The sequence below is a fragment of the Clarias gariepinus genome, chromosome 23, assembly GCF_024256425.1.
Source record: "Clarias gariepinus isolate MV-2021 ecotype Netherlands chromosome 23, CGAR_prim_01v2, whole genome shotgun sequence".
Lineage (NCBI taxonomy): Eukaryota > Metazoa > Chordata > Actinopteri > Siluriformes > Clariidae > Clarias > Clarias gariepinus.
The window spans coordinates 20,356,418-20,384,246 of NC_071122.1; the positions used below are offsets into that span (position 1 = coordinate 20,356,418).

A 27,829-nucleotide genomic window follows, 5' to 3' on the forward strand; every position below is an offset into this window, starting at 1 on the left:
TATTAAATCTCTCCCAGGTTGAAAATATATATATTTTTTCCCCCATGTGTTTTCACCTTAGTCGATGTGACTGACAGTGAAACTCACATATACAGTAAGTGCCGTGTAAGTATTGTGGTAGAATTAAGTGAGTAGGAGAGTATCGTGTTCAGGATGCTTTTTTGCGTGTCAAGCCATCAGCAAAAGGTGAATAATTTTTTTTTTTTGCGTGGTATGCCACGTCAACCTTTTTGCATCCTTTTAACTTATATTTTTCTTTTGTTCTCTCTTTTAGCCTCTTACTTCTTCCCACGCTCCTTTTCTCTGTCCTCTTTCCGTCACTTTAATAAGCCGTTTTTTAATTACTGACACCCTCAGAGTCACCCTCGGTTCGTTCACTTGTCACCTTTGGGAGATAGAACCGTGGAGCAGGAGACAGAAAAGTAAAACGAGGTCTTGTGTTTCCCGCGGGTGTTGGAACAGGCCTGGTAATAGCATGGACATGATGCCTGGCACTTTGCTGGATTGCCAGCTCGCATCTCACAAAGTGCCTGCTGGGTCTCTTCTCAACACTGTCTTCATAAATGGATTTTTTTTTTTTCTCCCGTTCCTTGAGACCAAAGGCAGAGCGAGGACACAGGGATTTCTGTTCCATCAAAGCCTAGGTCACAGCTACTGAGCTGTAAAAACATCCACATGATGTAGCGAAGCATTATACAAACACTTTCTGAGACAAAGCGTACAATCTGCTACATAGATTGGGTCCACCACGCATGAGGTCTCTGGAGGATCGTTTCGTCTGCTGTAAAAATAAACGCTTCCTAACGAAGCCCAAATTGTTCTGACCTTAAGTGTCACTGGGGTTTTGATGCATGGAGATCTCTTTGCTTCATTATTAGTAAGGAAAATGATTTTGGGGAAAAAGGAGCAGTGAAAGTCTGATAATCCAAGGTTACTTTTGCTCATTAGCATCTCTTTCTAAAGGAAGGTGGGTTCAAGGACAGTGTTGTTGTTCGGGTGGCGTGGTAGTGCTTTTCCACTTGGCATATTCGAGCGCTGCGTACAGGGAGAGAGCACTAAGGTGGGTGCTTGTGAATATTTCATTTCTGTTTCAGTGGAGCTAGCCTAAATTCAATTTTAATTGTCTCTGAAATGAAGGTCCATCCATATCACTAAAAGTCTAGGAATAACTGTCCTTATTACGGTGGTTAGAAGGGAAGTGTTGATACTGAATAAAGGGATGAAAAGATTGCTGGCCTGTTGGGGATTAAATATTTCTGCATAAAGTTTCCAAGTTTTAAACTTTTGCTTTACATTTTTAACGTCTTACATTATATAATTGAACATGTTTAGCATTAACAAAGTATGAACATCACGATTGAAAAGTAATTTATGTGCCATAATTGGTGTCTGTTTTTATATATGTTTATATATTAGTAAGGTCTTCGTCCTCTTCATCATTTGTCTGAGTGTATTCCACTCATGACTGAAAAATTAATCCAGAGGGATTTCTAAGACTAATGAACTTATAATTCAGGCTCACTAATTATAAATACGCCTGCTGAGATGCCTTTCTCCTCACCACGGTTGTAGAGAGCAGTTATATGAGTTACCATAGGCCTCCTGTCAGCTCAAATCAGTCAGGCCATGTCCATTTCTTCCATTAAAGTGGTCATTGAGTGTGTATTTTTTAATATATGTTGTGTATAAAGTCATCAAATCAGTATATTGCTTTCAGTTCACATCCAAGGTGCTGATAATCAATCCCAAAAAGTGTCAATTCCCTGAATTCATGCATTGAATAGTAACTAGATTTGGAGCTGGCTCCACACACAGAAAAAGATTTGCCACACACAAACAAAGCAAGGGTACTGAATGAACCGTCCAAATGTTTCAGCTAATGAGAAAGCCAGTGGATATTAGCCTTTATTTTGTCTTTAAATAGAGACTATTGAAGCCATCAGACGAATTGATCTGTGAATGACACCAGACAGATTAATCCATTAATTAAATTATCATTCTCTAGCAATACCTTCTGGAAAACATGTAGTAGATTTAAAGAAAAAAAAACTATTGCATGAATGCTGAACTCATAACATCAAATGTATGAACAGTACATTAACACATATACACAGGTTGGCAATAACAATATAAACACTGGCAGGTGAAGTGAATAACATTGATTATCTTCTTAACGAAAGCACCTATCGTTGGATGTAATGTATTAGGCAGCAAGTGAACATTTAGTCTTTAAAGTCGATGTGCTGGAACCTGGAAAAATGTTAGAGTGTAAGGATTTGAGCAACTTTGACAAGGGCAAAACTGTGATTTATAGATGACTAAGTCAAAGCAGCTCTGAAACTGCAGCTCTTGTGGGATGTTTGTGGTCTGCAGTGGTCAGGACCTACCTAAAATGCTCCAGGGAAAGCACCAGAATGGATTATGTGAAGAAGTCATGCTGGCAGAGGTGGTGTCATGTTCTGGGGAATGTTCTTATGGGTGTTCCCTGATGGTAGTGGCCTCTCCCAGTAGGATAATGTGCCGTGACACATTGCAAAAAATGGTTCAGGGTTGGAGTGAGAAACACAACAGTGAGTTTGAGGTGTTGACGCAGACTTCAACATAATGGACATAATGTTATGGCTGATCTGTGTATGCTACAAAAACTCGAAGCACATATTTGCTGAATTTGACATATGGGAAAAGGTTTACATAGAGTCTGGCATGTTCAAACCTTTTTTTTTCCTGGAAGGTGTTAAAACATAATTGAATGCTAGACCTTAATCCACATCAGGGATTAATAAATGCTTGGGTAGGTCTCGGGTCTAACCTGAGAATTCTTTATTAGCTAGAGCCATTATGCAAGTAAGACTGAAAGAGAAAATTCCTAAAGCAAGAATACAAAGACCAATTGTTGGCCACAAGAAATGTTTTGAGAAGGTGATTTCTGCCAAACAGCTGTTTCTAAGTATTTTCTCACGGGATGGCAAAACTTTTGGACATGGCAGATTAAAAACGTTTTTATTTAGGAACTCGGCAGTAATTGTGTATAAAACATGCCCAAAAGTGTTATATATAACACCAACCAAATATGGAATTTAAATAGAGGAACCTTATGAAACTTTTCCATAGGGCTGTATTGGCCATATCATACGCACTAAATATGGATTTCGTCATTTTGGATGTCCTCACACTGAACCATACAGTATTGTCACTTTGTCCTGAGATGTCCTAGCCCTTTAGACGGTTTGATTAAAAGTCCACTTGATTGATCCTTGGCATAGCGACCTGTCACCCAAATAAACCCAGTGAATTTCCTTCTCCTCTCTTTTTTAGGTTCCCACGCCACAACAGCCTGCAACTCGTGTCTGCTGCTAATTACCTCAGCTAGGGGTCCTGGGGAGATCTGGCAGGTGAAGGTATGTGCATTTATTACATCGCCTTGACTATAAAATTGCCCAGGTGCATTGATTTTTTTCGAGGAATGTTTGTATCTGCAAGCTGATTACAGACAGAAAACAAAATTATCATGACAGTCATGACAAATATTTGGAAGATGCTCTTAACATGAATGAGTTACAGAAGTGCTTATTATTTTCTACTGGTTAACATAAGAGCTAATCCAAACAGAATAAAAGCAATTTTTTGACCAGAAGTGTGTTTGTTTAAGTACTTGGTGAAAAGGAAGGGTTTTATTTTTTATATATTCAAAGGTAAAAGTTAGGGACTTTCTATTGGCTTGTAGGGAGCACTACATAGGTAGGTAGGTAGGTAGGTAGGTAGGGTTGTTTTTGACTTTGTATTCAGGCATCAGTGTTTTTTAAAATCCAGTGGAGAGAACACAGCAATGGGCTGATGTGGGTTACGCTGATTGTGATGTGATGCTGGTGCACATGGAAAGAAGTGCCAGTAGTTCTCCAGGTCTCAAGATGATGAGGGACTTCACAAGCTAAGTGATCTCTGTGGAGAGAAAAAGAAAAGCCTATAAGCCCCGATACGTGACCGTAACCCTGATTTCCCTGTCAAAGTTGCATGAGCATTTCAACGATAAGTCGGAAAAACAGCTACGAGCAACAGCTGGTTCAACAGCCGGTTAAAAGAAACTATTGTAAGCACAATAATAATTTTGTGTGATTGTTGGAAAATGCCAAAAAAAAGAATAACAAAGCCTCAAATGGGACATGATTTCTGATTATGCACAGTACAAAACCAGGACACAAGCACATTTCCAGTGTGGGTGAGAAAAGAATATGCATTATTATTATTATTATTATTATTATTATTACATTTACAGAATAATATAATTCAGTATCATGTGACATTTTATTTTTATCCTGCAACTGCGAGTCACTTTCACACAGTTTCTCACAACTGCAAGTTAATATTTCGGAGTTGCAACTTTCCGTCGTCCAATTACTTTGTTAATATCACACACGCTCTGCTTTCATTTCCGATAATCAAACCGTAATGAAACAAACATAATGCCAGAACAAGTAATATAATATACCAAGTAAGATAATGCTGTGTCGTTATGGCTTGGTTTAGGGGAAAACATAATAAATCCTAATAAATGATGCACATACATGAAGCACTGAAGCTCTTCCACTTCTTGCGAGGAATCCTTTCTAGACATTTTTTATCTTCTTTCTTTCTTTTTTCTTTCTTTTGTCAGTATTAATTAATGTTTAAAGTTTACGAGAAATTGGAAGGTACGCTTTCTGGCTGGATCTGGACAAGAGAAAATGAGAAAAATCTTTTGTTTGTTTATGACGGACTGAGTGTGCTGATATTGATTCCTGACTGATTACAACTTTGGATGGTACAAAACCGCTTTCCCACAGTCACAACCCTTTTTTTCCCCTTCACGTTTCTCGCTCCTTCCTTTGTTACAAAGTCATACAAATTTACGGAGCGCTGTGCTTGTTAATTGTGCCCCTTATTTCTCTTGACTTGTCTGTTTTGACTGCACGTCCGATCGCTCTCGAAGCTGTTTAATTGGCCTCGTACTCCCACCTCGCCGAGTTGCCTTTATTAGTCCTGGCATTTGTAATTGCATGCTTAGTGGTAATTATAACCCACGTCAACAATTTGCAGGCCTTAATAGGACACCCGTCGAGATGACGCGCTTAAAGCTGGATGGTCGATCGCGGCCTCCTTGTGCGTTATTGGGTAATATTCTCACAGCAGGAAAGGGGGTCTCGGGCTACAGGCAACTCCGTGCTCTTTTTTTTTCATTCGCTCTTTTACTTAGTGATGGCAGTGCTGCTTTACAAAGCTTTAGTATCTTAGTAACGGCCCTTAATGGCTGATATGTTCAAAGAGAGAGAGAGAAAGAGAGGAATAGATGATGGGTTCGAGCTTATAGAGTAGAAGTCTGAGAAACTGAGGAGCTCATAAGCAAAGCAAGCATTAGGAGGAAGGACAAACTCGGACAAGGGGGATGACGGAGGAAGATTGCACTTGTTGAAATGTAGCAATTCTTTGAGATTTAAGTGGAGTCTTTAACCCTGTGTCTTCCAGCACTCATGCATACATAATATATATTCCTATTAGTTACTGAATAATCGATCTAATTGATTAATATTGCTGGATGTAAAGATTTCAAAATAAAAAAACTTCATCCAATGCTAATATGCAGTGAGTGCATGATAATAGGTTGGATGTCCTTTTGAATAGTAAAGCAGGTGTTTACAGCTGTTAAACATGATGCATGCCACCAGGGAGCTGTTGGCTAAACTCATGCCAGTTGGATCTAATACGCATCTTGGGATGTCTCAGATACAGCCCTACAGATGGCTAGTTTGGACATAATTTCACTTTAGGATGTGGATTAATCACCTTTTTTTCCCCAACGCACTTGGCATGCAGATCTTGTGTAACACTACGTAATGACGATCTGTTTGAATAAAAACTAGACTAGACTATTATTTTTTAATGGTCTATCTATTTTTATATAGTTGAATCACCCGGTATTTTGTACAGCTATAAATTTTTTACCTTCTACATACTCCTTGCACAAATGCTACCCAGGTGCCAGTTCGATTTTTTTTTTCTAAAGTAGTCTCCGTTATTGCGGCACAGATTCTCAGTTGCAAAACTGTCACCTTAACAGGTAACTTTGCCAGTGTTTACGGCATCTGCGGGGGCATGGACGACTACTTTACCTAGAGCTTGCACTTTTCTTTCCCTGAATATAAATGTGAATTAACACACACTGACATTGTCACTGAAAAGTATCAGACATAAAACTTTTTAGTTGTAGGAATCTAGAAACTGCAGGATGCTTTATTTATTTAATTATTTAAAAAGAAATGTGTTTTATTATTTTTTTTTATAAGGAAGCTGTCTGGAATTTATTTTTATTTTGATAAATTATCATACTGTATATAGGAACAAACTGTTCACCTAAAATCTTTTTGCACACTTTTCTGGCCACAAAGGAATTTTTTAAATTATGAAATCATGATAAGCCATGTGCAATTTCAGTCAGATTGGCTCTTTTTTTTTTTTTTGAAAAATAACAAAAATTTTAAGATTTATAACATTGTGACTCCTATAGTTATGACTTACTGAAGACTTCATTAGCTAAACATTGCTAGTACTGCGTTGTGCAGTTGTTTGACTTCACAACGGCCTTAGGCCTTGTTCACACGGGCGGTAAAATCGAGCGTTTTTCTTGCGTTCGTAGCGTCCGGTGAGCGCGGATCAAGCGGCGAGTGTTTTCTACACATAGCAGTCAATGAGAGTGTTACACGGGCTTTGGTGATGTGCGTTTGTCCGGCTGCGCGTTTATACGGCATTAAAAAAACGTTGCATGCAGCTTTTTCTTGCCGTTCAAAACCCAACGAACGCAAGAAAACCACGTTCTCTTCACGTTCATTTTACGCTTTCGAGGACTGGATATATCCCATGATCCTACATGCTATACATAGGGAAATGCGGAAAAGGCAAAATAAAATAAAATAAATTGTTGAAAAACATACGCGGGAATTTTCGCATTTCTTCTAAACCACAAAAAAACTTCCTTCAATCCGACGTTGTGCAGTCAGAAAGTGAACCCAGTAGCGGCGGGCTTTCATATCCAGTTCTCGACACACTGCCCCCACAGGTTAACACACAAACTACAATTTGGGCTGCAGGCTGACGTTAGACAGAGACAAACGAACGCCAGTGTAGAAGTCAATCAAGCGCCACTACAAAACACAACATAAACGTCTAGGACGTTCAGAGCAAGTTCGTTTATCCAAAAGTTTAATGGCCCGTGGGAACAAGGCCTTAAGTCTTTATGGCACTGACTCAACAAGGTCTTAAAAAAATTCTTTAAGAACTTTGGTCTGTGATGCAAATCTCCGGTTCCACCACATCCCAAAGGTGCTCTATTGGAGTGAGATCTGGTGACTATGGAGGCCGTTCGAGTACAGTGAACCCCTTTGTCTTGTTCAAGAAACCAGTTCGAGATGATTTTAGCTTTGTGTCAGGGCGCGTCATCCTGTCGTCAAATCATGGTCAGCATGGTCAGACATGGTCAGCACCAGTATTCAGGTAGGTCCAAAGTGTGCCAAGAAAATATCCTCCATCCCATTACATCACCACCAGAAGCCTGAACTACTCATACAAGGCAGGATGGATCCATGTTGTTCGTAGCAAATTCTGACTCTACCAGCCGAATGTCAAGATTCATTAAACCAGGCAACGTTTTTTCAATCTTCTGTTTTCCAATTTTGGTGAGCCCATGTGAACCCTAGGCTCAGTTTCCTGTTTTTAGCTGACAGGAGCGGCACTTTGCTGTTGTAGCGCACCGGCTTCAAGGTTTAATGTGTCCTGTGTTCAGAGACGGTCTTCGGCATTCATCGGTTCTAACTAGACATTATTTGAGTTACTGTTGCCTTTCTATCAGCTCGAACCAGTCTGGCCGTTCCCCTTTGGCCTCTGGCAACAACGAGGCATTTTCAGACTAGAACTGCCTCTTGCTGGAGATTTTCTCTTTTTCATGGTCAAAATGAAGTTCTGTTGTGGGCTCTAATTTCACTTAGAGGTTAAAAGTTTGGGCTTAAAGTGCTAGAGCTTTGGTCCTCGAATTGTTTGGAAGAGGAGGCCCTAAACATTTGTGATGTCAAGTTTTATGTGTGTATTTAAAAAATTTGAAACTGTTTTTTTTAAAGTGCTCCAAAAAGTGTTTTTTTTTTTCAGTCTGTGTCTATTGAAAGACCCGTTCCCATGGGAATTATTATTGATTAACATGATTTTTACGAAAGTAGTACTCGTTTTCCAATCGAACCAAAACTTGAGTGAGCTACTGTAGGAGTTTGGAGCAAAGTCATTCGGCACAGGTACCAAACGGATCCTCATAAATAAATGTATTTTTTTCCATTATATTGCGCTTTGGAGACCTGGTTGAATGCTTTGCTATAAGTTTTGTCGAGGTGCGTGCAAAATGCGGGGCGATGCTGTCGAATGAGAAAAACAGAGACGCAACAGGCTTCACATGATGAATTTTGCAGACAGTTTAGAATTTCATGGTGTTAACTGCAGTGTTCCTGCTCAGAAGTTTCACTGTCATATCTTCTCGTCAACACTCATCAAGAGCTGAAATTGAATGTAAAGTGAAAACAAAATCTCCCAGTGTATAAGAAAGACATGTCAGAGCGAGGTATTAGAAATGATTAGACGTTTTCTTTTTAAAGATCCTCCTCAAGATTTTTGCTGTGGATCAGGGATCAGTGTTCCTGTGATGCATTACCTGTCCATAACCCTAACCACACTGAAAACTCAATACATAACGGAGAGAAGGTTGCCAGAAACTTTTAGAACACCTCTTTCCCTGGAGTCTCTTCTGCAATCACTTTGCTTGTCATTTTTTCCCCCTCAGATATTGAGTTCGTGATTCAGGATAAGGGTTGAATGAAATAAAAAATTTAAGGCATGAGAAATAAATAACTCTAAATAAAAGAAAGAAACAATCCACACAGCAAACTGCACAGCAAATCTAGTCATGGAAAAATATCTTTTAATCTTTTTTTTCTATCTTCACTGGGTTGGCAGCTTTATTTTTCTTCATCGGGAGTGCTCTGTGCTCACAATTTTTTAAAATGCCGTAATTTTTCGTTCATTTCTTTTATTTTCTGAAATTTTTCATCTTCTCTTATATTCGACTGGATTGTACCAGTATACCATTTTCCACTATGATTTGAAACTAAGACATTTGAAAGAAGCATCCTAATGATTTTGTGAAATATGTATTAAACACTATTAGTTTTAATTTTTCTTTTTGTAAATCCTTCTCTTAAAATAGAATAGCACTTGCTGAGCCAAGGTGTGATTAAATTTATATTCTGAAGCCGTTGTCTCTTTCAATGCCTCACTATGTCAGTGTTCAAACTGCAGATTGTGATTCTTGTCACTGTGTCAGTGATGGATGGTAATAGAAATCAAGACGTTTTTTTTTTTTCCTCGTCTTGTTTTCAGGATTAGTCCCATAAGGGTGGGATAACAAGTTGAATGAAGAGACTGGCCAATCCAAACAGACTGAATATACAATTGGCTGTTACATTACAACCGCTAATCGAAATGATGTGCTGGTAGTGACAACTGACAAAATTGGGTCCCTGTCTAATCCATCACATCTGTAATTTATGGTAATCTGTACAAAGCAGCTTCTGAGAAATGATTAGAATCGTCACTGTGTTTCGTTTTGGATTCCTAAAGTTAGTGGATTACAAAAAAATGCATTTTATTAACTTTTATTAAAATGAATAAATAAATAAATAAATAAATAATAAATGTGATACGACAACATGCAATTTATAGCTCATCATTTTCAATTCTTATTGATCAAAGGATATTTTGGCTTAAGGTAGAGCCTTATGGTGTACTGACTATTTAAGGTAAAAACTCTTGAGCCACCCCTCATTTCTTTATAATTTGTTTACAAAGAGCGTGCATTTTTTAATGTCACTGAAAGGTGAGTGATTGGAACAAGTGAGAGGGGAAATAAGGTCGCTGCTGACGTTGTTACATAAACAACCGGTTTTTAATTGTTCTCACTCATAATCGCTCATTGTCTATACCCCTAATCCTATACAGGGTCATGGGAAGCCTGGAACCTATCCCTATTAGGGGACTGATTTGGAAATGGCAATTAGCCTAATATGCATGTCTTTGGAGAGTGGGAGGAAACCAGAGCACCAGGGGGAAACATACCAAGCATGGGGAGAACATGCAAACTCCGCGCCCATATACAGTACCTGAGGCAGGAATCGATCCTTTGCACCACTGTGCTGACCTCCTTTATTTTAACATACATACTTTAATTTAATGTGAAGAATTGACACTTAATTTAATATGAAGATATAAACCAGGACTGTTGCACCATAAGGTAAATGAATATATTTTGAAATAAGATATATATGATTAGACAATACCATTTATATTGGTATAGCTTGATCAAGTCAAGTCAAGTAGGCTTTTATTGTCATCTCAACCGTACACAGTTCAGTACACAGTGAAACGAATGTGCTACATACAGTACAGTACGTAAAACATAAATTGGTGTTGTTAAACTCTCTCAAAATGTATTTGTGTCTCTGTATGACACTCCATGAGCGCCACCGTCTACTTCAGTATAAAATATAAGTACTTAAGCGGAGCAAGAAGGCGTGTTGTTATTTTTATTCATATTTATGATTGTGTTTAACTCTCCATTGATATGTCCTAGTCGCAGAGAACAGCTCAAGGAGTTGGGTCTATCTTTATTTAATACAGAATATTTAATTTACCTGTTTGTTTGTTTTTTTCGTTTCCATGTGTTGCATCATGTTTGAAACAGCGACTGGAAGCCTGTCTTTGCATTTGATTTTGATCACCGTATGTTTTAATTAAACTGATTGCGACGTCTCACATGTGGCTCTGGCTTTCTGAATAATTCTTACCTAAAATATTGAGATATATATATTTCAGTTGCAGTTCAGTCTGAAAATTTTGGTCCAAGACAAAAAAAAAAGTAGATAAGCCTTTGTTTGAATGCCTGGGTGTTGGTGTTGCGCATCATTTCCTTTTTCTTGCATTTACACAGCCGGGTGTGCCCGCACAGACTCTTCGCATTGATCTGTGGCCAGAATATGTGGTGAATTTCACCAAATATTACTAACATAAGTGCGAAATAAAAATCACTGATAACACCTCCAACATTATTTTTTGTGTGTGTGTGTGTTGGTTTGGATTGGATGCCAGTGAGCAGTTTTGGATAAAAGCATCTGCCAAATGAATAAATGTGAAAATGATGGTTTATTAAGTAAGAGCAAGCCACTACTGATGCATAATGGACAAATGATCTCTTTCAGTATATTGGATCAGCCTGTAATGAGATTGCAGGGCTTTTATTGCAATGGGATCTTGATTAAGGTGGAAACTTTGCGTGTGTGTGTGTACAGTACAATATGTGTGTCTAGGCACTCGACCCTACTTTATCTAGCTAAAAAACAAGCCTGCTATGAACTAACTTTATAATTGTGGACATCAGAAATAATAAAATAAAATAAAATACAAACGCTGAGCGAGTCATCATCTTAGTGCACCTCCGACCGCGCCGCCCCGATTGAACATATTTGTATAGAAAATAATTGTACTGTGGATGTGCAATCGGTAAGACTTGTCTCATTATCGCTCTGTCAATGCTCCAAATGTGACAAGACAGGACAAGTGAGTGTGAGAGTGTGTGTGAGAAAGTGAGAGAGAGAGATGAGAGGAACACCCTGAAGCAAACAGAGCTGTTGGCTATGTGGCCCATCAGATGTGCGAGTTGGCGTCTCTGTAAATATCATTAGAGCGTGTGTGTGTATGTGTGTCTGAAACCTACTCCGAGCCTCCAGAGTGACTCGTTAGTATGTGGCCAGCAGATCAGACCTTGCGCCCGGGCTCATTTTCGTTCCACGAATGAGCGCGCTATCAGATAACGCTCCTCTTTTCTCTATAATGCAAAGAGGAGGTGGGATCCAATATCTTGGCTTTATGCAGTGCTGCTGCTGCTGCTGTTAAAAATAGCAGCACTGTCCATGATAGGCCACATAAATCCCCTGCTTAGGAAAAAAATGTAATTGCTTTAACATGACTTGAGCTGACATCCTACATGGGATGAAAAGATAAAAAAGAAACAAATGAATATCAAGGTGCCCCGACGTGTCTGCTTGACGGTTCAGCGTGTTGACATACTTCCCTCGAAAAGGTTTAGCGTGTACCAGGGCAGGACTTCAATCTTGTGCATGGCCTTGCAGGATAGTTATCACTGAGAGGGAAACAGAGGTTTAGAAAGCACTCCAGACGGCCGTTTAGTAACAATTAGCGTTAAAAAAAAAAAAAAAAGTCTGTAAGTTAAATGCACCCTATTGGTGGTTTTAGTGCAGACAAGAATCCTCCTCGGTAGACCTGTTAAGAATAAAATAAAACTCTTGTGTTGAAAGGAAGACTACTCCAGGACATGAAAACACACATTTGGTTGAGAAATCTCACAAAAAATATGGTACAATTTCAAGTACGTTTTAACACCAGGGTCTTCAGGCTGGAAGCTTCTCTACGCTCGAGCATATTTAATACTTAATGCTTAATTGCTGTACATGATTAAAGCACGTACCTGTAATTCTCTGTCAGGTCTTAAAAGCAGGATGAACTTTTGGCGAAAATTTTAATTACCCTAGCTGAATTCTAAACCACCAAAGGTTGTGTTTTATTGCATTGCAACGGCAAGACACGTTTATACACGACTGCAGGCCTGTGTATGGATCGAACAACATCATCAAGTTTGCAGACGACACTACGGTGATCGGCCTCATCAGCAACAAAGATTAGACTGCTTACAGGGAGGAGATCAAGCACCTGGCCACAAGGTGCACGGACAGTAATCTGCTCCTTAACACCGATAAGACCAAGGAGCTCATTGTGGACTTCAGGAAAGAAAGAAGAGGTTCACATGAACCCATTCACATCAACAGAATGGTTGTCGAGCCTGTCTCTTCCTTTAAGTTCCTGGGGACTCACATTTCGGAGAACCTATCGTGGTCCACCAACACCTCTAGCCTGGTCAAGAAGGCTCACCAGCGCCTATTCTTCTTGAGAACACTTAAGAAGAACCAGCTGTCCTCAACTATTCTGGTGAACTTCTATCGCTGTGCAATAGAAAGCATCCTAACCAACTGTGTCACAGTTTGGTACGAAAGCTGCTCTGTTGCTGAGCGTAAGGCACTGCAGCGGGGGGTGAAAACTGCCCGGCATATTATAGGGACTTCTATATAGCAACCTGCACATTATGTTCATATCTATCTGTACATGTCTACATGTAAATTCCTGTCCATAGAAAATAGCAACCTGTATATTATCTTCATATCTATTTCCAAATTCCTGACTATAGTTAATAGCAACTTGTATATATTGTTTATCCATTGTAAATTTATAATTATAGTTACAAGCAATCTGTATATTATGCTCACACAATATCATTCTGTAAAAGTTACCCATAGCTTCTACCTTAGAACTTAGAACTTATACCTTTATCCTGCACTTTCTGCTAATTGCACTTCTGGTTAGACCTAAACTGCATTTAATTGCTTTGTACTTGTACATGTGTAATGACAATAAAGTTAAATCGAATATAATCTAATCTAAAACACATTTATGCTCATTTATGCCATTATCATATACAGTCCGATCCATACATTTTTGTTTGTTTTTAACATTTAGCCTCTATGCACCACAACATTGAATATAAAATGCAACACTCAAGATGTGAGTGAAGTCAGGACCTCCAGCTTTAACTAGACTATCAGTTGCATTGCCAGATATGTTACGTGTTTGTGTTTGGTAATTGTAAGTTAAAGCTAAAATCAACTTTGTAGATTCTAAAAAAATTTATTATGGTGGTGTACAGAGGCCCCCCCCCCCAAAAAAAAACGTTTTGTCCAAAACCTATGGACTTGACAGTATATGATAATTCACTTTAAAATTTAGTGTGGGTGTGGTGGTGTACAGAGACCAAATGCTTGAAAATCTTTGTTTCAAAACTTAGGATGCTAAATGCTGAGTGGTTGGAACAGATGCAAGGGGAAATGAGGTTGCTGCAGTAGGTGTTACATACTGTAAACAACTAATTTTAATAATTAACTAAACAATAAACTGTATCTTTAGGCACTTTGCAGCCTGTTACTGTAAAACATTTTGTTTTCATTTCTTTAATTTAATCTAAATTTTGTATGTCTAATAATGTCTTTAATTTAAAATGGAGGATTAGGTGGCTCAGTGGTAGGTTTGATTCCCAGCCAGCGCCCAAACCCCAGCCACTGGTTGCCGCCAAGCCCGGCTAAAATGCGTCAGGAAGGGCATCCGGCGTAAAACCTGTTCCAAGTTGTCGTGCGGAACAAATAGTCCGCCGTGGTGACCCCCCGACGGGAGCATTGATTGAGGGGTGGCTCAAGACTTTTGCACAGTACTGGATATTGATATAGACCAGGATGAGAATACCGTTTATATCGGTTTAGTTTGATGTTGTATTGCATGACCCGTTTCATCAGCAAAGCCATGCCAGTGTTTGCATCTCTCCTCTCTCAAGCTTTCTGTGCAGCTTCACAGCCTAAAAAGCCTTTTGCCTTGAAGAAACTACATTGCAAGTTTCATTCACACTGCAGAGCATTTTTAGAGAGAAAAATCATATATACTGACAGTGTTACCATCGAGCGATTAAAACGCTACAGTTTGTTCACACATTTTAAAGAATTTGTAAGGGATGTCAAGACCTCCTTAATGTCACTGTTAAGGTGCTCTGACTATTAACAATGCCTTGAATAGCATCCTCCATACTGCATCCTCAAACTGAAAGAAAGCTTATTTAGCTTATTTTGCCTATTATATATTATATAATGACAAATAATGAAAGTTATGTAGTTGTTGATACAGGTTCTCTATATTGCCTATATACGTTCTAAATACACTATATGACTTAACCCATACAATAGCACTTTGAGAGTGCAGTGTAGTAAAACTTTCTTATAATATGATTTTTTTTCTCTCCAGGATAGCCGCATTTATGCCATTATTCAATCAGCCAATCATGTGGCAGCAGTGCATTGCTTAAAACCATGTAAATACATGTCAAGTTTACATCAGACGACAGAAATGGGGGGAAATGGCATTTAAGTGACTTTTGGTAAAGTTGTGCAAAACAAACAAACCAAAAAAAAAAAGCCCTGCTGAAGTTGCTGTTTTTCTTGGATTTTCACACACAACAAGAATCGAGATTGCTGTAAAAAAAGCCAAAACAACATCCAGTGATTGGCATGTCATACAGGTGGAAATGCCTTGTTAATGAGGAGGAGGAGAACAGACAGACTGGTTAGACCTGACAGCAAATCGGAGCAGAAAAGCATTTCAGGACGCACAATGCTTTAAACTCTGAGACAGGCATAAGACCATGTCGGGTTCCACTGCTGTCGGAACCGGGGGCCACAGACTCTACGGAACTGGACAGTCTCTGGTAATTTTGTCCCCCAGTCTTAGGAAAGTATGAACAACAAGAAGATCATCTGTCAAAATAAACCATACTTTTACTTCTAAAGTAGAAGTCTCTATGGAAATTTAAGAGGATTTCAGCACAACCTTGCTAGACTTCTGCAGGTTCTCGGTATAACATAATAAACTGTATATATTTTTTAGTCTTATTAACTTTAAAGAGTGAGATAATAACAGACCCTGGTGCACGCACAGTTATTTAAAGCTGCTATAGATGTTCCACAAACCTACTGTAACTATGATCAGATGAAGTTTGTGTCATTAAAAAAAACTAAATAAAGAAAACTACATCTCGTTCGAACTACCTCATTATTGTGGGTTATATTTCTTATTAAAATTATTCTTAGGTGACAGAGATGGCCTGGGGAATGGAGACAAAAGAGAAATTCAGTTGTTTTAATGTCATTCTCAAATTAACAAAATAATGACAATTATAAATGAATACTTTTTTATGCAATGAAATTGCTATAGAACAATCAATATTTCGTATGAAGTTGGTATGTTTTCTTCAAAATCTGCTGGATTCGGCTAAGCATAGAGTCGAAGAGACGTCTGCCGTACTCTGGTGTTGGTCGCTCAATCCACGGTTGCTTGATGGCTTCTTGAAGATTATGTACAGAAGACGGTTTCTTGACTGTTCCTTTCTTCTTCACTATCGTCCAAGAGTTCCTCTATTGGATTTAGTTCTGGAGATGACCCCGGCCATGGCTCCAGAAGCTAAATACTACATAGCCAGTTTTTTAAATAGTTTTTTAGTTAATTAGCAGCCAGATACAGATTCAGGCTAGAACTAATTAGGGACATCACTTGTTTTGTGCATGGGGAGAGAACTAAAATACATGGCATATGTTGTGTTAATAGTTTTAGCCACCATTGTACACTTACCGTATACAGTACTTCATAAAGGATTATTAAAAGACAGGTCATCAGTATCAGAAAGACTGATACTAATGTTTGAGAGTATAATAGAGTAGGATGCTTTGAGGAAGCTCAGCTGTACCACTTGATAAGCAAAACATCATGATAAAGGGATCTGGCTGCAATTATGAAATATTGCTTTATGTGTTAGCCATTAAATAAATCTCGACTCATTTCTCCAAATCCCTTGTTTGACTTCCTCGCTGGAAATTATATACGGTATAAGATCAGAACAGAATTAAATTCATGAACTTCTGCGATGATTGAACGGAAAGATGATGCAATTAGGAAAAATCTGCCCCCGCAAGTAATCAGAACAATAGCATCCAGCCAGAGCACTACATGAAACTTGTCAAGCTACTATGAAACTTTATTCAGTGAAAACTTGCATCTAGTCACGAGGGGCTTCCGAGTTCTGCTGTGCTGTTTCGTCATGACAAATCGCATCGCCAAAACCAATATGTTGGCCCGAACTTGTTTGAGATTGTTCTCAGCGGTGGATGTGGGAGTTTCTGTTTGTGCTTTCCTTTCAGCACTAACATATATGTCCTCGATATGACACATTGGATCGGGTTGCACGTGCAGAACCACATCTTGCACGGTTTTGTTTGTGATGAAGAAACTCGCTGCGGGTTGTGGAAATTCTTCATGCCTGAGCGTCCGAGTCTTTCATTCCTCTCTCGGTTCATTCTGCGAAAGGTAACACAGACGGCTACCTTGGCACGGTAACACAGGAAAGAATCCTCTCCTGACTGGGGCTTTAGCAAAACCTCGCCGCTTTTTCCTGAGTGGCCATATTGTTGGGCTCTTTGATGTGGACGCTCTTTTATGGTGCTCGCCCGCTTTGCTTCCTACCTGGAAAGGCACCCAGATGGAGGACAAGGAGAGGGTCGCTGGTATGCGTCCACATGCCATCTGTCCTAAATCTGAAACACTGACAGACAATCTTATAATGCATACCCTGCCTTGGGGCTGAGTGCTACAGTATGTGCTTATTTTCAAGGAAGGTGCAAAAGAGAGGCGTGTGTTTAATAATGCCATTTTTTAAACTTGAGTTTGAAAGTAAGACCTCAAATGAGAGTCTGGGAAACCCCAAGTGTTCATGATGCATATTCAGGGGGCTTTTTTTTATTATTATTATTTTTATTGGGTTCTTATAAATATGAGTCATTTTAAATGTATTCATTCCACATCTTAATAACACGAAATCAACTAAGTGTTGTCACCTTGGGCCTCATGTGCTTAGAATATTATTGTACAGATTAAATTGACGAGCCCAATATTCAAGTCCTTGGCCGCAAAATGTTTGCAGAAAGTAATTCAAAATGCCAGTGATAGCTTTTCATTACACATTTTAAATACTGTGCTACGAAATAAGATTTCTATGAATGAATGAACGAAGCGTATTCATCCTAAGCATTATTAAAAACTATATAGTTCTATAGCTATTGGTTGCGTAAGTTATATCTGTAATTTAATTTTATTTTGGTCTCTTTTTCTTTTCCTAATACCAGCCAATACTGTCTCTTATTTGTGATGCCAATTTGCACTAAAAACCCTCTTTAAACACTCCATTATCGACCGTCTGCTTCCGCCAGCTTATATTCAAACTGGCGCTCACAATTAAAGAGCAACAGTAATTATGCAAAGTATAAAGAGAGCGGCCTTGCTCTTTCAGATTCAGTAATCAACACGAACAACTCCGTTTCTCCATAATCAATGGCCTTTGTCTGCTGTTAATGCGAGTATTTAGTAACATGACTCAGGAAATGGACTAAAAGCTCAATACCTGTATGCCGGTGGTCCACAGTCACTGTGAGCTTGGTTTCATGCAGAGGGAGCGTAATATCCATAATGGCTTTGGATGGGATTTATAACTGCAAAGCGCTATTATTTTTTTTAATAGTGCCCGATTCTGGATCCGAGTCCATCGCTGAGAAACTGTTCTCCTGATTGTCAATGACAGCGCTGTCTAATAGAGTTTATACATTACTACGGTTTAAAATGCAGGTAGCCAGGATTGTGATGCGCAAGCAAATTGGATGTGATATCATTTATGAAAACATGGATTTCTGAATGAAATCCACCACCTTCCACTTTATTTAGTACTACAGTACATTGGAACAGTGGTGGCTTGTTGATTGATGTTCGGTGCTATCTTGTGGAAGGGTATGGGTTTCAATCCCAAAGAGCCTCTGGTACTGAATGTACTCTGATCTTCTCTTAATGGATGTGATGAATTCTTTAGTTTTTAGGATTGAAAATTTTGTACCGTTGTCTCCACGAGTGAACATTTGATAACCTCAACAAAATCGACTTGGTGTTAGTTAAAGTGCATTTCCTCCTAAACAATTGCACTTATGACCTTATAGCCCAAAGTGATAGGAGGGTATTGCTATCTGGTATTACCAGGGGCCAGGGGTAGCTCAGTGGTTAAGGCAATGGACTACGGTTCAGGAGATTCTAGGTTCAAACCCCACAACCAAGTTGCCACTGTTGAGCCACCAAGTTGCCACTGTTGGGCCCTTGAGCAAGTCCCTTAACCCTCAACTGCTCAGATGTATAATGAGATTTAAAAAAATGTAAGACGCTCTGGATAAGAGCGTCTCTGGATAAGAGCGTCTCTGGATAAGAGCGTCTGCCAAATGCCTAAATGTAAATGTACCAAAATGAGTAATGAGTTTTTTTTTTTTCATGTTTTCTTAGGGACTTCTTCCTTTTCAACGTCGCCTCTGTCTTGCTCATTAGGGACAAGCTTAAAATGTATGCATTTTTCAATTTATATTCATGATTATTATTTCTGTAAAGCTGTTTTGCAGCAACGTTTGCTATTAAGAGCGCTATACAATTAAAATCGAATTGAATTGAACTGCAGTATAAATAGGAAAAGTTCTCCAGCATTATGTCACAGCTGGATCTGTGTATTTATTATTTTTTTCTAGTTTTCATCCCAGCCTCCAAAGCCTATACTATTAGATTGTTTATGATTACGAGGGGCGTTTAAGTCAAACCAGGACTTTTAATGGCGTAGAACATACCGAGAGTAAAAACATCCTTTATTTCTTTATATAATCCCCTGCTACGCTAATGCACTTATCCCAGTGTTTCATTAGTGCTTGGATACCATCAACTTTCCCAATCCCGCCTCAGCCGGGATCGTCATACACAAATGTATGGTTTACTCGGGAGAAATCATTCATCATTCATCATTCAAGTCCCAGTTTGACTTGAACGCCCCACCTAGTACCGAATTTTTTTCTCAGTTAACTCATGTTGTGAAAAGACAACTCTCGAATGAACTGCCATTGCTTAAATAGCATAATCTCTTTCTGATCATGTCAGAAATTTAAGTTATTATCATTGTGGTTTAAACAAATAGCAATATTTGGATCATGTCTAAAAACAACGACAGTCAACTTTTAAAGCAAGATTCTACGTATAGGATGTATTAAAACTTTAGAAGCATATTAGTGCAACATACAGTATAAATACCAGACAATTCTCGCACAATACGTGGATTCTGCACAATACGGTACACACCATCTCTACATAGAGAAGACAAAGAAGAAGAGCAGTGTAGATGGCACAAGTGGACAGAGTTGAGTAAGATGGGCAAACTGGATGGGGTTTTAGACATTCAGAAGTAGCTGCAAATAATGAATAAAGATAAGCAAACATAGCATTTGGAAAGACAGTCCCTTTTCACACGTACTCTCTGAGCTTGTTGAGAGAAGAGTCATGTTGCCTATGAAGTCCAAATGACAAGTACGTGCAGCAACTTTCCAGGAAGGTTCTTCAGATTCTGTCTGCTTGAAATTATGATTTGGATAACTGATAACACATCTGATTTTCACATCGGAATTTTGTGCAGTTCAAAAAAAACAAAAAAACAAACTTCACTCGTCATTGGGACGGCAATAGAAACTCTACTTTGAATCAGTGGTCACATCGCACCACCCCATTGTTGATTGCTTTCCTATAACAGCAATCATAAAACCAGTCTTTTATTCCTTCCTTTTTTTATTCTATCTATTCTTACTATTTGTGGTTTGCATGTTTCTAACTAATGGTGATGTCACGTTAAAACCACAACTGTAAATGTATTTTATTCGATTTTATATGATGAACCAACACAAAGTGGAATGAAAATGATAAATGGTTTTTCAAAACTTTTTTCAGTATAAATAAGTACAGCTGTTTTGTGAATCCCTCAGAGGTTTGTTAGAGAACATTAGTAAAGAAACAGCATCACGAATCCCAAGGAACACAACTTAAAGGTCAGGGATAAACTTGTGGAGAGGTATAAAGCAGGGTTAGGTTATAACCAATAGCTTTGAATATCTCAAGGAGAATTGTTCATCCATCATCCTTGTTTGCTTGTTGCAAACTGCAATCTGGATTTCTAATAGTGTTCTTTTAACAATTACTTTCTGCAGCTCCTCCAGAGTTACCCTGAGCCTCTTGGCTGCTTTTCTGATTAGTGCTGTACTCTTAAGGCTTGTCAGTTTAGGTGGACAGCCATATCTTGGTAGGTTTGCAGTTGTGCCTCACTCTTTCCATTTTCGGATGATGGATCGAACAGTACTTCGTGAGATGTTCCAAGCTTGGGATATTTTTTTTATAACCCAACGCTGCTTTAAACTTCTCCGCAAGTTTATTCCTGACCGGTCCAGTGTGTTCCTAGGGCTTTATGATGCTGTTTGTTCACTAGTGTTTTCTAGCGAACTCCTGAGGGCTTCACAGAACAGCTGTACAGTATTTATACTGAGACTAAATCACACACATCCATCCATCCATCCTCTGATATATTTACTAATTTTGTGAATTCTGAAGTCAATTGGTTTCACTGGAATTTAGTTAGGGGTATCAGAATAAAGTAAATACAAATGCATGCTGTACTTTTCAGATTTTTATTTGTAAATAATTTTTTGAAAACCATTCATAGTTTTTCCTTCCACTTCACAATTATGTTCCACTTTGTGTTGGTTTGTCACATAAAATCACAATAAAATGCATTGACATTTGTGGATGAATACTTTTGCAAGTTACTGTAAGCATACATTCACATTGCAAGCCATATTGCTCTATTACGTTTTTTTGCTCAGATCAGATTTGCATTTGTAATTTTGGTTCATGATTTTGGTTCACATTCACAATTTAAAGCAACTTTCATGTTTTATACTCCAATGTGGTTCTTTGAAATGTCTTTGCTTGACCATCTTGGTTGGGAAATGTCACAAGTTTCACATTTTAAAGAATGCATGTGATGTTAGCAAAAAATATGCCTGGGGGTTTTGCTCTAGAGGACAGCAAGCAGTTAGTTGTCTGTAATTGTTGAGGTCCAGAAGAAGGAAGAAAGCCAGGCGCCTCGCTTTAGCTGTTTCAGAAGCTGTTGCTTGATCTGCCACTGTATGAAATCCGTGCGCTGATTATGTCTTCGCCCTAGTGTTCTGATCTACAAGTTCTCATCCAAGTTGCTTGACTGTGTATCAGATATATATCTCTACAGTATCTAGAACCACATACGAAAGGCGGCATAGATCCGATCTGATCAACAAATTTGTGTGTTCAGACAGCTGTAAAGAAATTAGGTGACACGTGACACATTAGGGTAAAAAAAAAATGGTTTTAGAAAAGTTAAACATACTTAAAGATGGTTTACTCCATCAAGTTGATCTTCTAGGTGCGCTATAAAGATTTTGTAGATAGCTTATAGTGGATGTAGTATCCGCATCTGAGATTGGCAGATTTTTCTTAAGTAAATGCATTCAAAATAGGTTTTTGCTTCAGGACAGTCAACATGCTAACTCCTTCAGTTGTAAAATCTTTAGCATTGATTATGCAGTTCACTGTGTCGAAGACACTCACTCACCCCAGTGCTGAGACGTTTCAGAATTGCTTTCTTTGTCTGGCCTTCAGTCCCTTTTAAACAGAAATAAAAAAATTAATAAAAATGCCTCAGAGAGAAATAAAGAAAGAAAGTCCGTACGCTATATATATATATATTCAGAAATAATATAATGTTCATGAGCAATGGTGAATCATCTCCAGATGGTGGTTGCGTCTCTGTTGCTTTTGAATCACTGAATAAGCTCCCAAGTTTAGCTCATTAAAGCAAGTGTAATGACACAGTCTCCATAAGGAGCACAGGAATTATACACGCAGATGGTCTTCAGCCATTAGCACAACTAACGTGTTTCAAAACAGCATTTGTGGCGTATTTATTTCTTCTTCTCATGTGTGAAGGTTAGCTTCACTAGAAAGACTAGGCATCATTTTTCTGACATACAGTTGATTAGATACTGTTTGCGCTCGTGTCTGCATCGAGATGCTTTAGTGGATACGTCACACTCGGGAAGAATCAAACAAGTAATGCTATCTGTTCAAGTTTTATTCAGAAAATCGTGCGGGTGAGTTCAAGTTACCACGTTCTGGAGATACAAACATACAGTATGTTAGATCGCATGTCCGGCATACATTGTCACGTGGGTGAAGCGTGCATCCTCTGCAAGTGTGTCCAGTACTGTACTGTATATATACAGTAGTGTAGTACAAGCCCAGGATGTCTGGAAGCAAGCGTAAAAGCTGCGGTAAACTGTGATAAACTGCTAAGAAGCATTACCGATGGTAACAAAAGTGACGATTATGGTGGAAAATAAATATTTGATCAATAACAAAAAAATTTTCAGTACTTTGTTTTATACCCTTTGTTATGGGTAATGACAGAGGTCAAACGTTTTCTGTAAGTCTTCACAAGGTTTTCACACACTGTTGCTGGTATTTTGGCCCATTCCTCCATGCAGATCTCCTCTAGAACAGTGATGTTTTGGGGCTGTCGCTGGGCAACACGGACTTTCATCTTCCTCCAAAGATTTTCTATGAGGTTGAGATCTGGAGACTGGCTAGGCCACTCCAGGACCTTAAAATGCTTTTTACGAAGCCACTCCTATATTGCCCAGGCGGTGTGTTTGGGATCATTGTCATGCTGATAGACTCAGCCACATTTCACCTTCAATCCCCTTGCTAATGGAAGGAAGTTTCCACTCAAAATCTCACGATACATGGCCCTATTTATTCTTTCCTTTACACGGATCAGTCGTCCTGGTCCCTTTGCAGAAAAACAGCCTCAAAGCATGATGTTCCCACCCCCATGCTTCACAGTAGGTATGGTGTTTTTTGGATGCAACTCAGCATTCTTTCTTCTCCAAACACGACAAGGTGAGTTTTTACCAAAAAGTTCTATTTTGGTTTCATCTGACCATATGACATTCTCCCAGTCCTCTTCTGGATCATCCAAATGCTCTCTGGCAAACTTCAGACCTGGACATGATTTCTTCACACCAAGCTGCTTACCTACTGTATTGCAGATTCAGTCTTCCCAACCCGATGCAGGTCTACAATTTTGTTTCTGATGTCCTTTGACAGCTCTTTGGTCTTGGCCATGGTGGAGTTTGGAGTGTGCCTGTTTGAGGCTGTGGACAGGTGTCTTTTATACAGTACTGATGAGTTCAAATATTCCATTAATACACGTGACGAGTGAAGGACAGAGGAGCCTCTTAAAGAAGAAGTTACAGGTCTTTGGGAGCCAGAAATCGTGCTTGTTTGTAGGTGACCAAATCGAGGAATGTATCAATTAATTCATTAAAAATCCTACAATGTGATTTTCTGAATTTTATTTATTTTTTTACTTTGTCTCTCATAGTTAAGGTATATCTATTATGAAATTTACAGGCCTCTCTCATCTTTTTAAGTAAGAGAACTTGCACAATTGGTGGCTCACTAAATACTTTTTTGCCCCACTGTATTTATTTATTTATTGTCAGATCATCACATCAGTTCATCATTTTTAATCAACTGCTCTAGGCGTGACGTTCGTAGTGTTTCTATTTTGTTAGTTATTGTATCTTATGCATTTATTGTTATTTTTGTTGTACTGCTGTTGTACTGCTTGATGTGACCTCAATGCCAGAAGATTATAAAAAAAAGTCTTGTAATTATGACATTGCGTTTGCATTCGAGTGAACCCGACTCATAATCGAGATATTTCTGACGCTTCGTCGCTGCTTGTCAGGTCACATCATGCTGCTGCTTTGTTTATTATTTCCTATAACATCAAGTCTTGTTAAGTTTGTTGTGCTGTTCCTCAGCATTGTAGGTTGTGTGAATGACCTCATTTATCACAACACTGACCTGGAATATGTTAAAATAGACAGTGTACATATTTATCCTTTACACTTCCATATTTGCAACATATATTAGTCTGCACTTTTAATCAACACGTCACATGCATAATCGCAGCGTTGTCCCGAACTGAGTTTTTTTTTTTTTTGCCGTAATTGCTCCGTGTGACTTTGCAATCGATTGTGCCTTGTTTATTAAGGCGAATGCAACGATGCAAACCAGTGCCAACGGCAAATTAAGGCCACATGTTCCTCGTTTCCAGTCGTGTCATAACTTTGACGCAGTTACACTTATTAAACCGTAGTGGTATCTGTAGAGTTTTACTGGATGGAGCGCTATGTGTCTCACCCGCACCTTTCACTAGATCACATTAAGCAGATGTTCTTTTTCCGCGCGCTGATGCCGGTACTATCACGCTAATTAGCCACTAAATGCCTAAGTGACTTTGCTTCAACAAAAGTGTCACCATGCAGATGGAGAAACAAGTGTTTTGCGTTTCTCAGCTGCAGTTTCCTCTCGTGTGCGTTCGTCTGGCACGGGGGATTCTCAGAAGGATGGTTTTTAAAGTGGCTCTAAGAGCAATATGGTATCATAATGCAGCATTATGGCTGTGCTTTGTACATCTGGGTTATGACCGAGTAAACAAACATAACGCAGGTACTAAAGGAAAGCGGATTCTTTATTTTTCTTGTTTTTTTATTATTTTTAATATTTCCTACTCAGATGAGACTTAATAAGACTACCCTGAGGTTACGCAACCTTTATTTAACTTTATGTGCTACAGTTTTTTTTTTTTATGTGCTTGGTAGAATATTTTCCCAAATTATCATTATATCGAGCCTACCTTTGTGCTTCCCGAAGTACATTTGTTTCGAGAAGCGTATAACACGAAGCAGAAGTTATAAACACCCACATATACAGGGTCAGGGAATGTTCTTCTCATCAATAATGAAACGGCGAATGAATCAGAGGACCATTAAAATGTCTTCCTGTCATGATTTTGTTAGTCCTTATCGTCGGCTGATGCATTTCTATACGATGTTTCTTTAATGAATCTTGGCTCGGGTAACCTTTTCAAGTCTTGTCACATATTTATCTTCTTGTAAAGCGTATCTTCAGGTCTCCCGATTCCAGTAAGGCATACGTCATATGACTTTTATGATGAGCGTACATTATCGTGACGCTGAACTGTTATGGTTTTTAGACAAAGGCTAGAAAATGTCCTTTTGAACAGCGATAGACTGAGAGAGCACCAGAGCTTTAAAATTCCTTTGGATAATTAATACAAATGCAAATGTAAAAATGTAAATTATTATTATTATTTGTTTCATATCAACACATTTCTTCCTTCTTCTCCTTTTATTTTTTCTTCTATTTCTCCAAAAGGAAAAGCTCATTTGGGGATAAATACTGCACTGTACAATAAACTCACGATTCCATCCTTGGGGTTTTTATGAGGTTATAGGTTTTATATTTTATATTATATATATTTATTTATTTTTGAAAAGTTCTTTCAAGAACAGATGCTTTTATAAATCTTTCTTGTTGGACATATTGTACTCTTGTCTGTTTTTCTTTTATCTTTTTTCTTTTTCCACCTCAGTGTTTGCCTGCCATCAGCTCACAAAGGCGCTCGTATGGCTTTAAAAATTGTTGCCTTTTAAAAGTGTGCACTTGGACCGCTTGCTCCTTTTTCTGTGTGGGCTGGCCGCCGAACAAGGTCACCAGGCACATAAAGACAGATTATTGCTACAATCGTTGGCGAGCACAGGACGCGGTGGCTTAGCGAACTGTTTTACTACCTAATATTGAAACGCCATAAAAAACACCACGGATACGCTGCACCTTGGTTATATTCTGCTCTGTTACAAGGTGACTCTCGGCACTGTTTTTGGAAAAAAAGAAAAAAAAAACTTTGTCAAAGAAAAGGGAAATTGACAAAAAGTTGAGTTCTAGCCTTGTTTTATGAGTCTTCTGAGCAGCGCTGCAGTGCTGACTTTGTGTGTCGAGCTCAAAACTCCTGACATTTTTATTGATTTCTCTGAGAGATGCTTTTATTCAGAGGAACTTGCAGAATGGAATCCAAGCACAGAGCAGAGCGGTGGATCGCTCAGGGTCTTCCTCTAGACTCTAGTCTCGCTTCTCTGACACGACAGTCCTGGGAGCTGAACTCACAACCACACAACATTAACCACTAAACTACCCCATATATATATATATATATATATATGGATGTGGATAAGGTTTCACTTTCCTTCCCAGTTTGAGGTTTTTCTTGGCAACAGACTCACCACTAGTAATCGAAATCACTGAAGGAAATGATTCCTCTTTTTCTTTTCTGTTATCTCATCCTCCTTGTTCTCTTCCCATTTTTATTTTTTTCCTTCCTGCCTTGTTTCGTTTTATCCTCCTCCTCTTCTTCCTCTATTTAGTCTCATTTATTTCTTTTATTTTTCTTCTTTATCTCCCATTTCTTTTACTTTTCTTACTTTACTATTCTCTTCTTCTTCGTCATCTTCTTTTTTTTCTTTTTTTTGTTTCTTCTTTTGTTAAATCTTCTTACTATCTTCCTTGCTTTATGTCCATAAGTACCATCATTGTTCTCATCATCTTCCTCTTCCTTTCATTTCTTTTTCTTCTTCTTCTTTTTTTCCTTTTCTTTTCTTGATAATGATTTTATCTTTTATTCTTTCATCATCATCATCATCTTCTTCTTCTTCAATTTCCTTTATTTGGTCATATTTTTTATGTCCTTCTTCTAACCTATCTTCATCTTCATCATCGTTGTCTTCATTTTCTTTTTTCTTGTTTTGGTAAAGCTTCTTACTATTTTCCTTGCTTTATGTCCATAAGTATTATCATCATCATTGTTGTTATTATGATCATCATCATGTTCATCATTGCATCATCATTATCATCTTGTTCTTTTTAGCCTTACTCTTACTTGCTTTCTTTTTCCTTTTTTTTTTTTTCCTTTTCTTGGTAAAGCTTTCTACTTCTATCCTATCATCATCATCATCATCATCATCCCATCATCATTATCATCTTCTTCTTCTATTTTGTCTCTTATCTTGTTGAAACTTCTTTTTTCCATTCCTTACATTATTTTATGTCCATCATCATCAGCAGCTTGTTTTTATTATTTTCTTCTTGGTTTCTTAATAAAGCTAATTACTTCCATCCTTTTATTATCATCATCAAC

At 38.4% G+C, this 27,829-nt stretch overlaps 1 protein-coding gene across 1 annotated transcript in view; it reads left to right on the forward strand.

Moving 5' to 3' along the window:
• fhit (fragile histidine triad diadenosine triphosphatase) overlaps positions 1-27,829 on the forward strand; it is a 274,131-nt gene that overhangs the window by 17,158 nt on the left and 229,144 nt on the right. Inside the window, exon 2 of the mRNA XM_053484301.1 lies at positions 3,316-3,398. The gene's annotated coding sequence lies outside the window, so the exon portion shown is untranslated. The remainder of the gene's footprint in view (positions 1-3,315; positions 3,399-27,829) is intronic.